General features: G+C 35.9%; 1 long non-coding RNA gene across 1 annotated transcript; it reads right to left on the reverse strand.

The window, feature by feature from the left end:
- Positions 1-589: 589 nt before the first annotated feature.
- Positions 590-4,143, reverse strand: LOC308705588. The gene is made up of 3 exons (XR_014031944.1): positions 3,260-4,143; positions 2,689-2,763; positions 590-2,591 (listed from the first exon to the last, which is right to left on the reverse strand). It is a non-coding gene; the product is annotated as an uncharacterized lncRNA (long non-coding RNA).
- Positions 4,144-18,953: the final 14,810 nt, after the last annotated feature.

Raw genomic sequence — 18,953 nt, forward strand, 5'->3', positions numbered from 1 at the left:
GGAGGGACTCATAAGGGCAGGTGGAGTGATGGAGGGACTCGTAAGGGCAGGTGGAGTGATGGAGGGACTCGTAAGGGCAGGTGGAGTGATGGAGGGTCTCGTAAGGGCAGGAGTGATGGAGGGACTCATAAGGGCAGGTGGAGTGATGGAGGGACTCGTAAGGGCAGGTGGAGTGATGGAGGGTCTCGTAAGGGCAGGAGTGATGGAGGGACTCGTAAGGGCAGGTGGAGTGATGGAGGGTCTCGTAAGGGCAGGAGTGATGGAGGGACTCGTAAGGGCAGGTGGAGTGATGGAGGGACTCGTAAGGGCAGGTGGAGTGATGGAGGGACTCGTAAGGGCAGGTGGAGTGATGGAGGGACTCGTAAGGGCAGGTGGAGTGATGGAGGGTCTCGTAAGGGCAGGTGGAGTGATGGAGGGACTCGTAAGGGCAGGTGGAGTGATGGAGGGACTCGTAAGGGCAGGTGGAGTGATGGAGGGACTCGTAAGGGCAGGTGGAGTGATGGAGGGACTCGTAAGGGCTGGTGGAGTGATGGAGGGTCTCGTAAGGGCAGGTGGAGTGATGGAGGGTCTCGTAAGGGCAGGTGGAGTGATGGAGGGACTCGTAAGGGCAGGTGGAGTGATGGAGGGTCTCGTAAGGGCTGGTGGAGTGATGGAGGGTCTCGTAAGGGCAGGTGGAGTGATGGAGGGACTCGTAAGGGCAGGTGGAGTGATGGAGGGTCTCCAGGGTTTCCCCAGGTTTTATCACCCCAAATTTAAGACTTTTTTAAGACCTTTTTAAGACCACTTTAATGAAAATTAAGACCTACATCGCACCCATTATGCAGTCGTAAAACACACTAGATCAAATCCCAATAATGACTATTACTAACAAATGTTTTAATTAAAAATACATTTATTATTAAAAAAAACTCATTCAACAACACACTGCAAAGTGATGTTTTTGGTAAATATCAAACATTCATAACAGTAATCAGATAAACTAACTTTTCAAATCGTCTTAGTAAAGTTTCTCAGCATTCAAATTGCTTCAATCATTGCTTCAGAGGGGTAGACAGATAGGTAAGAGAGATATAGATAGTAGGGGTGTAACGGTTCACAAAATTCACGGTTCGGTTCAATACGATTGTGTCACGGTTTGGTACGTTTTCGATACAGCAAAAAGAAATAAATGCCAGAGAATTTTTTTTTAATTATTATTATTTTATTTATTAAAACTAACACACTTTGACCAATGATGGAGCTATAATAGACTCTTCTTAGGAGCATAAACAAAACAGCTCCTTGGAAAAAAATGAAATGTAACCTAATATTGTAGTAGTTATAAACAAAGCTTTATTTTTATTTCAGATAAACATTTGAGGGCAGCAATTTTATTCATAAAGTCAAAATAAAACCAACGTAATGTAACTTGAAAGCATTATTGCCTACTATTCCTGCCAAACTTCCATGGTTGCAGTTAGTGTTACTACAGTAAATCCATGGTGAATGTTGCAGATCTGTGGACACTGGATAGTTCATTCATGGCACAATGTTTCTTCCTGGTTTCCACGTCAGCGCTGTTTGATCCGCTAATAACGGAGAAATGTGAATGTTTCTCACTAGATCTCGCAGCGATGTTATTACTTCTGTGGCGAATTCAAATGATTTATTTACTGGATCTCTTATTACCGCTGTGTAACAGTGTCGCTTGATCAAGATCGCTCGCGCTGCACTGGTCCAAACTGATAAACGGTCCTTCAACCACACAATAACGAGTAGCCCAGTTTCGTTCCGCTTACATTACGTTTGCACATTTGATGCTGGACAATGTTGTGGTCGCGCAGGCGTCTCTTACATTATGAGCGCGCTTGCAACGCGCCTACATTTGAAATAATGAAATTTTGGTCGGCAGGAAAAATGGTCCAACGAACCGTTCGGTTTGAAAATGCGTACACCGAACCGAACGTCACTTCCCCATGATGTCTCTCCTCTCGACTGATTGATTAGAATGTTGATCAATTGCCGCCGGCGCTAAAACCCAAACTATTGTTTGTGCATACTAGAAATTAGACGTTCTCTGACGTTACGCTAAACCCTGTTGAATTTCCACGTTGTTGTTGTTGTTTTTTCCCCCATTTCACCTTGCGTTTGCAGCCATGTTGACTTTGAATAAATAGGCTAGTATAATGAAATTTAAGACCTTCATTTAAAAAATTAAGACTTGGGCAATGGAATTTAAGACTTTTTAAGGCCTTAATTTAGGAACATGACATTTAAGACCTTTTTAAGACTTTTAAGACCCCGCGGCTACCCTGGTCTCATAAGGGCTGGTGGAGTGATGGAGGGTCTCGTAAGGGCTGGTGGAGTGATGGAGGGTCTCATCCATGGCACCACCTCCAGGATTCAGCTCTGGGCTCTTCATCCTCAGTGCTCACACCAGTCTGCTGACATTTCAGATTCTACAAAATGCACAAACATAACACAAAAGCAGTCATTTTAACCACACAATGTCATATGATTTCAGTATTATTTAGAAGACAAAAAAACTTTTTTTCACAAACGCCGCCATCATCTTCCCTTGCAGGTCCTGCTCCACCACAAAAGCTGTGCAGCTAATGCACAGAAATCAAGAATCAGAAAAGTGCTGTAATAGCTCTGTTTGAAATTACAATAATTAGTTGTTGTTATTCATTTCTGTAGTATACTCACTCAAAGCCTTTGATGGCAGCATTCAGCTTCATGAGCCACTCTCCACCGGATAAACACACATCTGTTCATCTGACCCTGTAACATCCAGACAAGATTCACATTACCTCTGTGATTTATGAGCTTGTTTTAACTTTTTATCCAACATAAATGTTCCTCAATTTATCAACAGTACTAATGGACAAATAAAATAGTGAACTTATGTTTAGTTACTTTATAGATTTGTTCTACATAATAGCACACATTCATCACTCAGATGTCTACGGTATTTTGTGTTGTGATGTGCTCTTCTGCAATACTTACTGAAGATTTTCCTGTCAGATGTAAATAGACATTTAAAATAAGCGTCTTTAAGATGTATATGGTTTATGTAAATCCACTTTAGAGACGTAACTTACGTGTCCTTACTGGAGCTCGCCTGTTAGCTAACGTTATACATAATAAAACGTGTTTTTACAGCAAAATCACAACTATACTATACTGTGTAACGTCTTTACACCTTCAACAGTTCAACAGTTTACTCTATAGTAGTGCAACACATGCAATTTTAACACAAGGACCCGTGTTTACTCACATTTGAAAGCACCCGCGTCGCTGATCTCTGCGATGTTTGATAATGACGTATCCTCTCGCGTGGCCTCCTGGGATAGAAAAGGATTCATCTTCGAGCTCTTCAAAATCTGGGTTGAAGCAGTAAGCCATCCGGGAACTTCTCGCCTACTCTTTTATGAGTACTGAGGTTTCGGACATACTACTCCGTTCACGTACTGTTTTCCCCTACTATATAGTAGGAAAGTAGGAATATTCGGACGCACTATAAGTATATGTACGCCCGAATCTCGCGATAATTAGTACGTCACTCTGGTAATTCTCGCCTACTCTTTTATGGATACTAAGGATTCGGACATACTTATTCGCTCGCCTACTGCTTTTTCCATACTATATAGTAGGGAAGTATGCGGTTTCGGACGCAGCCTTAGTTTCTATATATGCGGTTTCATCTGACAAGCTTCGAATTATTTATTTGTCTTGATCCACTGGCTTGTGACCCTCTTTTTCTGCTCTCATTTGAAGCATTGAAAGTAAATGTAAATTTAATTTTCCGTTATGGATGTTGAATTAAAATAAAAAACAATTCAGTGAAGATTGACTGAATAATAATGAATCACTAATAAAATCAGATAGTGATGAATGTGTGAATTTAATAAAATAAAACAAGGCATTTATATAGCGCTTTATTACTGTACACCCAAAGCGCTTTACAATCATGTCAGGGTTCTTTCCTCAACCACCACAAGATTAATGCATTTTTTTTTCTTTTGAATTTATTTATCTGTTCTTTTAAAATCTAACACTGCCAACAGCAATACATTATTTTTCCCTTCCAAGTATTGTATCATCAAAACTGCTGGCACACGGATGACGTCAGAAACTAAAGTCTAATTCGCTGCTGGTTCCTTCAAGATTTTCCTATGGGTTTTTTCAATTTATGAGTAAAATAAAGCATATGGTTAACATTACTTCTTATAAATGGCACACACTCACACCCAAAACTGACATATAGGTTACTTATTAAAAATGTATGTTTAAAAAAAAAAAAAAAAAAAAAAAAAAATTATATATATATATATATATATATATATATATATATATATATATATATATATATATATATATATATATCATAACTGCTTCAAAACTCGCATTTAGTATGAATATGTTTGTGTGTTATTTACGTTTTAAAAAAACAAACTATCGTCAAGTTATGTTTACCATAGTTTTTATTTTACTCATAAATTTAAAATCTCGAGAGAGAGAGAGAGCCAGGAGGCGGGGTTTTATCTGCGTCTTATCTGCACCACTCTATACTTTAATTTCAGACATAATGTATAACAAAGAAATTATGTAAATTCCGTTTTGTTCTAATAGTTTGTCTACCTGTAAAGTATTATGTAACAATCTGATACACAGAACTGGATGTTTTAAGTTAAATGCTTGTTTTTCTGAATTGCAAACTATTCCTTTGTCTTTACTTTGCACACATTCAATCGTTTAATCAATGTCTGATTACAGCAATCAACCCTAATCAATATTCTTTCAGCTTCTCTCTGAACTGTTGTAGGAATTGAATAATTGATATATATAGAACTGGAAATATAGAACTCATTTCTGATAATAACACCACTTTTCAGAAGATAAATTCATTATTTGTTTGTCATTATTTTGAGTCTGTTGTAAGAAAGTGTTTGAACATAAATTTCTGTCTCTCAGGTATAACATTCTGGGAACAATTAACCTAACATTGTATCATCATTACATCCAATTTGTTACAAATGTAGTCAATATTGTTATATTAAACTTTGCATTAAACTAAACTATATGTTATGTTATAAACGTGCAATGTGCACACAGTTTTGATTAAATGTCAAGATTTTGATATTGTACTGCTCTCCTTGTGTGTTTCCATATGTGTGAACACAATTTTAGCAGCAAGCCAAACTCCCTTCAAATAAAGACTGGAGCCAGGATGTAGTTTTCAAAACTCCTGATGTTTACTCCAATATGCTTCAAAGGAGAGTGAAACTATCAAAAACAATACACAAATAAATTGCTTTTAGTAAAAACAATACAAGATATATATACACAATATAAAGGCTGACAGAGCAGAGTTACCAGTTGAGCAATTGGTGTATAAAACAACACTTAATTATTACGAAAATAGCATAGGAAATAAAGGAAATATTCTCAATTTACACATTTTACAATAATTACTTACTGACAATGCTTTCGAAGGCATGAACATTAAAGAAAACTGGAGCGGCAGTCACATGGAACTTAATGCTAGAGAGAGCTGAGCAAACTGAAACTAAAATGGCTGCTCCCTTGCTTAGTCTGGTAATTTTCAAAATAAGAGTCCCAAATGTGAAACCTAAAACAATTAATCCAATGAACATAACACTCCCCGCCTGACATCTATAAAGATGTCATCTATACCAACTGTTTAAAAGAGTTTTCTTATTTTCTAAGCAGGAGAATGACTTCAGATATAGGCCTCAAGAAAGTTTTGCTGGACCCTTCTTTAGTTACTTTAAGTTCAACCTTTCGAACCTTTCCATCGTGACCAGGGAAAACACTTGTGACGAGTGCCATAGGCCATTCATTTCGGGCCACTTGATTGTCGTTAGTAGTACTATGTCACCCTCCTGGATGTTTGGGTATGGCTCCTGCCATTTGTGACGAACCTGCAGTGTTTGCAGATATTCCTGTTTCCAGCGACACCAAAATTGGTTGGCTAGGCTCTGTACTTGCCGCCATTGGCGTTTGTAGATGTCCTTTTCAGAGAAGTCTCCTGCTGGAGGTGAAGAACCTGCTTTTTGTGTCAAGAGCATTGCAGGGGTAAGAATCAAGGGTGAGTCTACATCCATAGAAACAGGTACGAGAGGTCTACTGTTAATAATTGCTGTCACTTCCACCATAAGTGTACAAAGCACTTCATCTGAGAGGTTAGAGTGTCCTTCCCGCATCAGCATTGAGTCAAGAATTCTACGAGCCAGACCAATCATTCGCTCCCATGCACCTCCCATATGGGAGGAGTGTGGTGGGTTGAAAACCCATGTGCATTCCTCGTTATTGATGTATCTTTGCACCTTTGTTTCTTTAATAACTTTGTGGAATTCAAGCTCGTTGCAAGCACCAACAAAGTTGGTTCTACAGTCTGAGTGCAGTTGTTTTGCAGGGCCACGGATCGCGAAAAACCTGCGAAGTGCATTGATACAACTCGAAGAGTCCATAGACATAATGACTTCAATGTGAACTGCACGGGTGCTCATGCAGGTGAAAAGCACCGCCCAGCGTTTACTGAGAGCTTGACCTCCTCTTGTGCGGCGAGCTACCACTGTCCAAGGCCCAGAGACATCTAAGCCAGTGTAAGTAAAGGGTGGTGACACGCTTAGTCGTTCTGGTGGCAAGTCTGACATTTTCTGCATTTCTAGTTTACCACGAAGTTTACGACAGGTTACACATCCATGAAGTATACTGCTTATGCACCTCTTGCCTCCAATAAGCCATAATCCAGCAGCACGAATGGCCCCTTCTATGAATATGCGGCCTTGGTGCTCCACACGTTCATGGTAGTGCCTTATGAGTAACGCAGAAACGTGATGCTTGCCAGGTAAGATGACTGGGGTTTTCTCTGGGTAGCTTAAATCTGCCAGTTTTAACCCTCTGGGGACCAGGCTGTTTTTGGGGTCCTTGAGATGTTCTGACATGCCTTGACATTTTTGCTTTTTTCAGTTATTTATAAAGACGTTAATGGCAAAGGTGTAAATTCACTCTATATAGCACAAACAGGGCTACCATAATATGCGAGCAACGTGTATGTAGATGTTTGTATTTTTAAGAGAATAATGTTTATGCGTGGTTATTGGAAAAAATTAAAATGAAAGTTGCTGAATTAAGACCACAAAACACATATTAAATATGTGTCCACAAGACTTTTGACCAATGGATGTTGTCCCTTTGAGTTCTAGCTTCAAAATTATGTTAAAATAGTCTTGCTTTATCGTTCACAAAAAAAAATACATTGATTTAAATGGTGTAAAACAGGTTTTGCTTGGAAAGCCAATATGCGAGGGGGAGGAGTAGTTTACACATTAGATTTCAATGTCCCACCCACTCAGCATAATGACTGCATAATTAGCCATTCATTCAGGTGTGACACTGACTGAGCCACAATACAAGGACAAAATATGTATTTAGAAGTAGACTTATATTGACCATTTAAGATTTCGCTTACATCTCTCTTGTAAATATGTTTTGCTATTTTATTAAAAATGTTACAATTACAAGAATAATTACAATTTCAACAATATTTCAAGTGTACTCTTTCTTTGTAAAAAAGAAAAAGAAAAAAGATTATAGGCCTACATTTTATCATATGTATTCATTAGTTTGAATATAGACAATTGCTAAACAAAAGCTTATTTGATGTGGCAGTATATTCTACAGTAGCCTAAAAACTGTACCCAAATCTAGTCAACAAGTGACTGACTGTAACGTTGTTTTTATGAAATATTAGGGCATATACATGCTAATTTGCAGTTTAATACGTTGCTTATACAAATACATTTTATTTCAACATATTCCAGTCGATTTTTACTCATCTCAGTAGGCTATAGCAAAGCAGTTTATTCTTTCACACACAGACGCGCGATCAGGGCCGGCCCTAGGCATAGGCGGAATAGGCAAATGCTAGGGGCGCCACTCATCCATAGGGGCGCCAAAATGCGTGAACGAGTGATTTTTTTTTTTTTTTTTTTTTTTTTACTAATACTATTTTAAAACCATTAATTCGAAATACTACCAAATAAAGCAAAAAAACTCAAAAACTTAACTAAGTCCTCCGACTCCGCTCTGGCGCATCAATCTCCCCCCACCCCGCGAGCGCTTGAAGTGCGTCAGAAACAGAGCGCGCACGATCAGTTGTTGGTAATTTGTTGTGTAGCGTTGCCTCTCGCCGCATCCAATGTAGACAGCATTGCTTTTGTTTAAGGGGGCTTAACACACTCGAGCACCCCTGTAAAAACGGGCCTGCCAGCTCTAGACACGGTGAAAGTTTCCTGATTGTGACGGATGGCCGAATTTACATGACACATTATAAATGAGCATTATAGTCTGCAATAGATACAGTGTCAAAAAGAAGAGAAGAGGATAAAAGGGGATAAAGACAGAGGTAAAGTGATGGAATGAATGAACAGTTTATCTAATTGCATAGTATTAAGATACTATAATTTAATGGCAGTTATTTTTACCTTAAACTTTATGCTAGCAGTTGTTCTGGGTTCTCCAGAGGCCGCAGACAGTGTGATTTTGTAACAATCAAATCATGTTTTTTAGACGCATTTAGGCCTACTATCACTTTTTTAATTAATGTTTTAATCTTGTGCAGTTTTGGGGGGATATATGGCTTTTTTGTTGTTGTTGTTTTTTTTTGCCAAAATTAGTAATGATATTTATTTTCAGGTTTATTAAAATAGCAATGTTTTATGCAAAATTCACATTAAAGAAGACATTTCTCAGTTTCATTCATGGTGAAAACATGAAACGTGCCATAGTTTAGTGGAAGATTGCTACAATCAACTGGAAAACAAACACTTTTGCTGGTGCTCCATGAATAGTTTGTACATGAATGTCATTTGGACGATGACATCACTGTTTTATCCAGAGTGATATAAATGAACTAAATTAATAACTTATTTACAACAAAATTAAACCATCACTGAACTTACTTAAGCTGGACTATGACACTATTTTCTTCTAGATCTGCTGTACAGGAGAAGCAAACTTTTTTGCGTTATTTTCCTGTTATCACTGTAAAGCTGCCTTGAAATAATCTGTATTATAAAAAGCGCTATAAAGGAGACTTGACTTACTTGCTAGATGTAATGCTCTTGCTATTAGTGTTTAGTGTGTGTGTGTGTGTGTGTACTTGTCTACCTATCTAAGTGGGGACCTTGGTGTCGTTACACACTCACCAACAGGGGACCATCGAGCCAAGTGGGGACTTTTTTCAAGTCCCCTGTTGGTCATGCTTTAAAACATGTTAAAATCAGCTAAAACACGCTCTGGTGAATTTTTTACATTTTTGACCAAGTGGGGACCTACATGTGTGTGTGTGTTTAAGTCCATACTCAGCAGCGCTCCTGTAGGCTGGAGCAGGAACTGCAGTGGCCCATTAACACACGTCGTTCACACTTCTCTATTGTTTGAATGGCTGCTGTCCTAGAGGCTCTGAGACTGTAGAGCTGCTGTTTAACTGGAGCTTTCAGTAACACTTTATAATAACTCCACGCTATTAATCATTAGTTAAGAATTAGTAAACAGTTAATCATTTTATAAAGTTTTATAAATGAATAGACATTAATAAGCAGTATATAAATACAGATATAAATGCTTTATTCTTGTTTTAAAAACATATCTATAATGTGTTTAATAATTGTATTTTCATACTTTATTAATGATCAATTTATCATTTCTAAATAAAGTATAGGATCATTTACAAAGCAGTTATTTAGGAATTGTCAGTGGTTCATAAGATCACTTAGAAAGTGTGAGTAAATGATTAAACTATTTAAATGTACATTCATACATATTTATTATTCAGACATATGGTAATAGTTACTCAGTGTGTTAATAAATGCTTTATTAACATGTATTTCTACTGTAATTCAGGTAGTTATGAAGTATTTAGTAGTGGTCAGTTCACTATTTTTGAGCTCATCTAAAGTGAGGACTAGTTATGCCTTGTAAAACATTTATAAAGGAGATTTAAAGGCTGTTAATATTTCTATGTTCTGTATCACTGTGTGTGTTTGTTTCCTTTTTCTGTTTAGAAGATAACTGAGTCTTTAAATCTCCTTTATAAATGATTTACAAGGCATAACTAGTCCTCACTTCAGATGAGCTCACAAAATAGTTAACTGATAGTATTGGCTGCATATTAATTAAAACATAATTTCTACTGTAATAAATTCAGTAGACATGTCCTTATTTTTTTTTTTTTGTTTCCTTTGTTTCTAGGATGTTGATGTACAGAGATATTAAGTGTTTGAAATATTGCTCAGTTTAAATGCAACCAAACATGTGTCGCTCGTTACCATCCAACAGTGGACCTTTCTTGAAGATCAAATTCAAAACTTTTAAGTTGACTTTCTGCATCTGGTCATTTTGAAGAAACAAAAATGAAATACACAATTGTCTTGTAAGGTCTTTTTTCATAATATAACTTCAAATATGCAAAAAAAAAAAAATTTTAAACATGCCAAGATAGAATCTCAACTCTGAACGATCTCTACCTATACAAGTGGGGACTTTCTGAACGATCTCTACCTATACAAGTGGGGACTCACAATAGCCTGCAATGGAGCTGTGTGTGTGTGTGTGTGTGTGTGTGTGTGAACAGTTAAGTCTGTCTTTATTTTGTATGTCTTTATGTCTTTATGTTCATATAAATACAGTATACATATAATAACATAGATATAATATATGTTCACACAGGCATCAGAGATCACAATATGCATAGTTAAACATATACAATAAAAAAAAAAAAAAAGAATGACGAACATCATCAGTTATCAAAAACTTAATTGCTTGAGGAAAGACCATTTAAATCTACAACGGGGTAAAAAATACAGATGGCCCGGCTGTAATAAGGATCCACTGAAGGCAAGTGTAAATGAGAACCCAAGTGCAGTTTATTACAAACAAAAGCAAAGATAAAACAAAAACATGGCGTGGCATGAAAACAAACCCTCAAAAACCAGAACATGAACAAAGACTTACAAACAGTGGTCTACAGGAAACAATACTTTACAAAGACACATGGAAAACATGAGGGCTAAATACAAAGACTAATGACAAGACAAGGGACACCTGTGATGAACAGTGATCACACAATTAACCAATGACAAGACACATGGCAGGATCACATGACAAACAGGGAATCACATGACAGACATGGAAACATGACATGACACAAAAACATGACAAGAACAAACCCAAAATCGTGACACCGGCAGCAACAGTTCAAAATCAGAGGCGAGAATATCCTCTTATCATTCATAATATTATTTTTCTTATTTAACGCTCTCTCTTCAGAGATACTTTCTAAGCTTGGTTATGCAGTCCCTAACAATTTACTTGTCATTGTTATGTGCCATTGCACACACACACACAAGAGGGGATCTGCAACTCAATGTTATAATTATAATGTAATTATTATTATATTATTAAGATATTGCAACTGATAGTATTGGCTGCATATTAATTAAAACATAATTTCTACCGTAATAAATTCAGTAGACATGTCCTTATTTTTTTTTTTTTGTTTCCTTTGTTTCTAGGATGTTGATGTACAGAGATATTAAGTGTTTGAAATATTGCTCAATTTAAATGCAACCAAACATGTGTCGCTCGTTACCATCCAACAGTGGACCTTTCTTGAAGATCAAATTCAAAACTTTTAAGTTGACTTGCTGCATCTGGTCATTTTGAAGAAACAAAAATGAAATACACAATTTTCTTGTAAGGTCTTTTTTCATAATATAACTTCAAATATGCAAAAAAAAAAATTTTTTAAACATGCCAAGATGGAATCTCAACTCTGAACGATGTCTACCTATACAAGTGGGGACTTTCTGAACGATCTCTACCTATACAAGTGGGGACTCACAATAGCCTGTAATGGAGCTGTGTGTGTGTGTGTGAACAGTGAAGTGAACTGGCAGTGAAGTCTGTCTTCATTATGTAACTATATATATATATATATATATATATATATATATATATATATATATATATAGTATATTATATATTATGCCTTTTATCATTCATAATATTATTTCTCTTATTTAAAGCTTATTTTCTCTCTTCATAGATACTTTCTATGCTTGGTTATGCAGTCCCTTTAGGGTTTATGGGATTAATCAAACAGAAATAGCTCTTTAAGGTAACAATTTCAGGTGACCTATATTTAGTATAGTGTAAAGCATACTTTAAACAGTGAATAATGATTTTATTAATCAAAATGAACTTCGCGTCCCCAGTTGGATGGTAAAGAACGATACGTGTTTGGCTGCTTTGTACATTTCTTGCCATCACAAACACACTGTAAAGATTTTGGAGGTCAATCTCAAAATGTTATGTAGCTGCACTGAACATTTTTAGTTGGTTCAGTTGAAATATATGAAGTAGGGATGTTCATTTAACATTTTGTTTTCTGACTGACAGCTGATGCCTGTTAACCAGTCAGATCAGTTAACTGACATGATTTGAAGGTTAGATTAGAATTAAATGGAATTAGAATAGATAATAGTCTGTGACCGATTCAAATACCTCAAACATGTAGACTTACATGTGCAAATAGCAGCATAAACAACAGAACATGAGGATTCACACACCGTCACATCAAGCACCCGCAGTACTTCTGTGAACACAGTAAACCAGAATAAAACTGTATATATAACTGTATATATAATAAATAGGCCAACTTAAATGAACAATTAACAAAACTAAAGTGCAATAAATAATAAACGCTTTAGGGTCTGTTTACACAACATCATTTTCAACTGAAAACTGAAAACGTTTTGGCCGTTCATTTCAACGAAAATGCCATTTTGGGGGCCTGACAATGCAAGCTTTTGAAAACGAGTTTTAAAGTGCAAGGTTTTGAAAATTATGCCTTTACCATCTGCATGTAAACAACATAAACGGGAATTTGTGAAATTGGTATGTCATTCCAACCCGGTCACACTAAATGCAGCGACGCATGTATCATTCCTATTTTACACCCGCGCAAAGCAGACTTTTCCCTCCACAGACGCACATCGGTTAACTAAGAAATACACTTGCGCTCCCCGGGGCGGTTCAGCGCAAAGAGGAGGCGTGTTCCGGCGCAAACGTTCCCTCATGCTATTTTACAGGTTTAGAAAACAATTGCGCTACTGACCGAAAAAAACAAACAGTTTAAAGTCAGTGGCGCGTTGCGCATGTTATTCATATGCTATTTTAAGGGCGCATGCTTGGCCATAATCAATGTAGCGTGTGCACAACATACACTTTTATTCTCTCATCTACACAGAAGCAGCAGTTCTCATTTTTGCAAATAATACATTATTACGATAGATAGATAGATAGATAGATAGATAGATAGATAGATAGATAGTTTATTATAAAAGCATACATCTAGCTCACACATTTACCCAAATTATCATACGCCTGTTTAATGTTTAACCAAAGTTAATTTGGGTGTGTTTCTCCATCCCCAACGTCCCTGACGAGAACGTCGGTCTCCTCGGCTGTGAACAGCTCCTCGCGTGCGCCTGGCAAATCCGCCGTTATAATAGGACTCCGCTATAGAACAAGCGCGCCTGCTCTCAAAGGGAATGTGAGATGACGCTCTGATTGGTTTATTTCACGTTACGCCCAAACCACACCTATGAATAATGAAGCTACTTCAGACCAACCCATTTTAGATTTGTGCCGGGCGCAAGAGTCATTTATCCCGCCGGGAAAATAGCAACAGCGCCGAGATCCGCCCACAAAGTTACTTGCGCTTTGACACTTGCGTTTCAGATCGTTAAAATAGGGCCCATTGTGTTTATTGTGCAATTTATACGCGGAAATTAGTTTTTACGTGTATGTGATACGCATGGGTGGGTTTAGGGTAGGTTTAGTAGTGGTGTGTATTATGTAATATGTATTATGTTTGGTTAGGATTAGTGTTGTAGGGTGTGTGTACACGCAATAAAGTGCGTATCATATGCATGTAAAAAACTAATTTTCGCATAAAACATTGCACGATAAACAATGCGTGCTATAGAGATGCATGTTCATGAGATCAGGCTGGTCATATGCACAAGTATATAACATGTTCACATGTGTACTTATCATCAGGTGTTCACATGGTCATGAGTATTACGTGTTTGCCGTTTTTTTTTTTTTTTTTTTTTTTTTTACAAAGTGAACTACTGGCCTGGCTTGCATAATACAGCCCTTTTAGTGTTTATAGGGTTTGTTTGTAAACAATGTTATAGTTGTATTTAACAATATTTTACATTTTGCACGCAGTTGTGTAGCGTATTACTTTAGTTTGAAAATTACTTGCATTATCTTTTTAACTGTTAAATTCTCATTAATTTCTCTTTCATTATGCTTAGATGAGGTTAAATCTTGGCTTGCTCAAAACTTTTTGTCTTTAAATGAAGACAAAACTGAGGTGATCGTTTTTGGCCGGGGGTGAATAGAGCAGAAATATTGCTTTAAGGTAACAATTGCAGGTCACCACACAAGTTAAACTGTACATGATCTAGACTCTAGATAAATATAATGCGACCACAGCAGTAAGTCAGGGGAATGCTTATATTTATTCCTTTGGTTTAAATTTTGAACATGTTGCCGTTCTTTTTAAAAAGGTACACATTTTAATACAATTATAAAATGATATAACATGATTTGATACTGTATATTAGCAGCAATTACGGTACACATTTTTCACTTTAGCAACAAAGTGGAGACCCTCTTTTCTGTTATGAAAGACCAATCTTATGGGTTGTGGTCTCACAGACATTGGCAGTAATAAAAATAAAATAAATACATTGTTTCCCTTTGGACTTAAATTACACTTGATACTGGGCATCATTACATTTTTTCCCTGACTGAAAGGGGATGCTTGTAACCCGATCATAATCTGTTATCCGACAAGATTAGAATGTTATATTCTAATTAAATTAAATTAGAATGTATGTATTTCTCAATACTTATCACTTCTTCCAAAGCTCTTCACTCCCATTGTCTTAACCAACTTTCAGCTTCACTGCAGTTAATTTCACATTTGAAACACATTAAAACTACCAGAACACATCAATCATGTCTCAAATTAAGTCATTCTTTCAGAACTGTGAAGGTTTCAGCCAACAAACATAAATTAAATATACAAAACAAAACACACACAAACAACAGGCAGCAATATGCACTATTTTCTGCTGTTCAGAATTCAATGCAGTTCATGTTACATGGTTCATGTTTACATTAATATACAAAATTATTTCCTTTTGTATAGAAGGTGATGAAATTGAAAGACTAAGACTTGTGTATGTGTTTAGTTACATCTTCATTTTTCTGATTTTTTTCAAAAAAGAATATTCAGAATATATATCAATGTGGTATACGGTAGAAATATTGCACATTTCAGTCTAGCTTAGGTTTTTAAATTAAATAACACAGTCTTGGAAAAATATGTAAGCATGTGCAAATAAGCCTGTATAGTAAATCAAGTTCTGTTGGTCTTTGTGTTTAAGTGAGAAATTAATTCATTTAAATTGAAAGATCTCAATGTTTATAAGATCTTTCAATTATGTTTAACAGTTTTGAGCGTATAAAAGAGTGTATAAAAATGGGCTCTGAGTTTTGGCAGTGGTTGTGTCTAAGTGAAATATGTAGTTTGGAAGATGTAGTCACTGAATGCATTAATACAACATTGAATGACACAGACATTTGCAACACTTCTACAGTAATACCGTATTAAAATATATTCAGAATCTAAAAAATTAAATACTATCAAAACAATTAGATGTAGCTGAACACATACAGGTATTAATCTTTCAGTTTCATCACCATCTATAAAAAGGGGAAACTTGGGGGGAAATGTGTACTGTACTGTAAACAATGAACATGTGACAAAATGCTGTGAATTCTGAACAACAGAAAACAGCAGAAATATGTTATAATGCTACCTGTTATTTGTGTTTTTTTTTATTTAACGTGTGTTTTTTGGGTAAAACCTTTTCTAGTGTTCTGGAAGAATGAGTTGACCTGAGACATGAATGAAGTTTCAGTGCATTTTGAATGTGAAATGAACTGCTGTCAAGCTGTAAGTTGGTTTGGAGAAGATATCATAGTCTTTTAACCTGATATCATTTAAGATATCATTTAAGACTGTGGTATAAATGATTGAATGATTTAACTATAACTCATTATTATCCTTGATATTCTAAAATAGGTATGATTCATGTGTATGTAGACTCTAGTGTGTGTGAATTGAGTTGTTGCACTTCCCCCCACACACAATTTACATATCAATGCAGGAAGGCCTGAAAGGCCAGTGTTTGTCTCAGGTGAGAAAACAGGCCAACAACCCTCACAGTACTGTTACCAATATATGTGCAACTTCTCAAATAAACTAAAATAAACTAGAGAAAACCCTGGGATTTACCCTGCCAAATTAAATTATATTACAGGTTTTTACAATTGCTAGGACACATTTCTCAATATTTAGGTACATTTTCAAAACTCTTCACTCAGTTCTCCTTACCAACTTACAGCTTGACAGCAGTTCATTTCACATTCAAAATGCACTGAAACTTCATTCATGTCTCAGATCAACTCATTCTTCCAGAACATTAGAAAAGGTTTCACCCATACACTTAGTGCATTTTGAATGTGAAATGAACTGCTGTCAAGCTGTAAGTTGGTTTGGAGAAGATATCATGGTCTTTTAACCTGATATCATTTAAGATATCATTTAAGACTGTGCTATGAATGATTGAATGATTTAACTATAACTCATTATTATCCTTGATATTCTAAAATAGGTATTTTTCATGTGTATGTAGACTCTAGTGTGTGAATTGAGTTGTTGCACTTCCCCCCACACACAATTTACATATCAATGCAGGAAGGCCTGAAAGGCCAGTGTTTGTCTCAGGTGAGAAAACAGGCCAACAACCCTCACAGTACTGTTACCAATATATGTGCAACTTCTCAAATAAACTAAAATAAACTAGAGAAAACACTGGGATTTACCCTGCCAAATTAAATTAAATTACAGGGTTTTACAATTGCTAGGACACATTTCTCAATATTTAGGTACATTTTCAAAACTCTTCACTCAGTTCTCCTAACCAACTTACAGCTTGACAGCAGCTCATTTCACATTCAAAATGCACTGAAACTTCATTCATGTCTCAGATCAACTCATTCTTCCAGAACACTAGAAAAGGTTTCACCCATACACTTAGTGATACACTTTGCCACTCATAAAATAAAAAAACACAAACAACAGGAGCATTACACAATGTTTTCTTTTGTAAAATGCTTTCATAAAACAAGAATGACACTATGTACTGTTTATAATTCACTGCAGTTGAACCCAGTTATCATAATATCATTGAGCAGGTGGATATAAGTATCTAGGTGTGGTCATTGATCGTTAATTTACTTGGAAAGCCCACATTGATTATCTTTGTTCAAAATTCTGGCAACGATTGTATTTTTTAAGAAGACTTAGGCTGTTTGGTGTAAATCAGAGAATTATGCAATTATTTTATTATGCCGTTTTAGGTAGTCTTTTAAATTATTGGATGCAAACTTGGTATGGCAATCTTTCGGTCCAATTAAAATCACAGCTTGCACGTCTTGTGAAAACTGCAATGAAAGTTATGGGTGTAAGAGAGTACTCATCACTTCAATCAATTTACGAATCGATGGTTATTAAAAATGCACAGACAATAGTGAGTGATTCAAGCCATCTTTTATTTCCAATGTGTCAGCTTCTGCCATCAGGGAGATGGTATAGAGTCCCACTGAGTAAGAGTAACCGTTACAAAAAATCATTTATTCCTGTATCTATTAATATGTTAAATAGCAAGATGTAGTAATGTAGTCGTCTTTTTAAACTCTTTTTGGTTTGTGTGTGTATGTATATGTTGTGTACTAATGCAGCTATGAGTCCAAGACAGATTTACTGAAAAAGGGCAATAAAGTAAAGTATACTAACTAACTAACTTTTTAACATTACTGTACTAAAATATTCCTAAGTTTCCCCTTTTGTATAGGTGAACACTTGTGTTGGTGTTTAGTTACATCTAATTATTTTGATAATATTATATTTTAGAATCAGAATATCTATTTCAATGTGATATTACTGATATTACTTGTTATTTTTAACAGTTTAACAGTACTATTATTATTAACAGTTTTAAAAAGAGTATGTAAACATGTGCAAATTAGCCTGTATAGAACATAAAGTTCTGTTGGAGTTTGTGTTTAAGAATAATTCATGTAAATGGCACAAAATGCATTCAATGACATCTTTCAAAGCAGTGATCCACAGTTTAGCTCACATAGACGGATGGTGTGATCACTGTGTGAAGAGAGTTTTGAAAAAGTGACATTAGTATTGAGAAACTGAAATTTTATTTGTGTTTGGAATAATCATTAATTTAGTGTCATTGTAAACATAGTGCTAAGATTTTATATTTAAATATTATATTATAATATATACACACACTGATTTCAGAAAATCACTGGTAGTGTGAATGAACAGAAATCAAACAATCCCGGGACAAATTATCAGTGTATTTTCCGGAATCTCTGTGTGAATGGGGCTTATGTGAGCCAAACTGTGGATCATTTATTATTGCTTTGGCAAAAAATTATTTATTTCTCACTTAACACAAACACCAACAGACATTTATGTTCTATACAGGCCAATTTGCAGATGTTTACATTCTCTAATCAAAACTGATGTTCAAAACCTAATATTTAAATATATTCTGAATAAAAAAAAAACTAAACACCTATACAAGTGTTACTCTCAGTTTCATATTTTTGTACAGTATTGTAAACGTGGATAATGTAACATTAACTGCAGTGAACAGTAGATAGTGTAATTCTTGTTTTATTTATTTTTAAATACATTTTTACAAAAGAAA

The sequence above is a fragment of the Scardinius erythrophthalmus genome, assembly GCF_964197995.2.
Source record: "Scardinius erythrophthalmus genome assembly, chromosome: 17".
NCBI classification, from domain to species: domain Eukaryota; kingdom Metazoa; phylum Chordata; class Actinopteri; order Cypriniformes; family Leuciscidae; genus Scardinius; species Scardinius erythrophthalmus.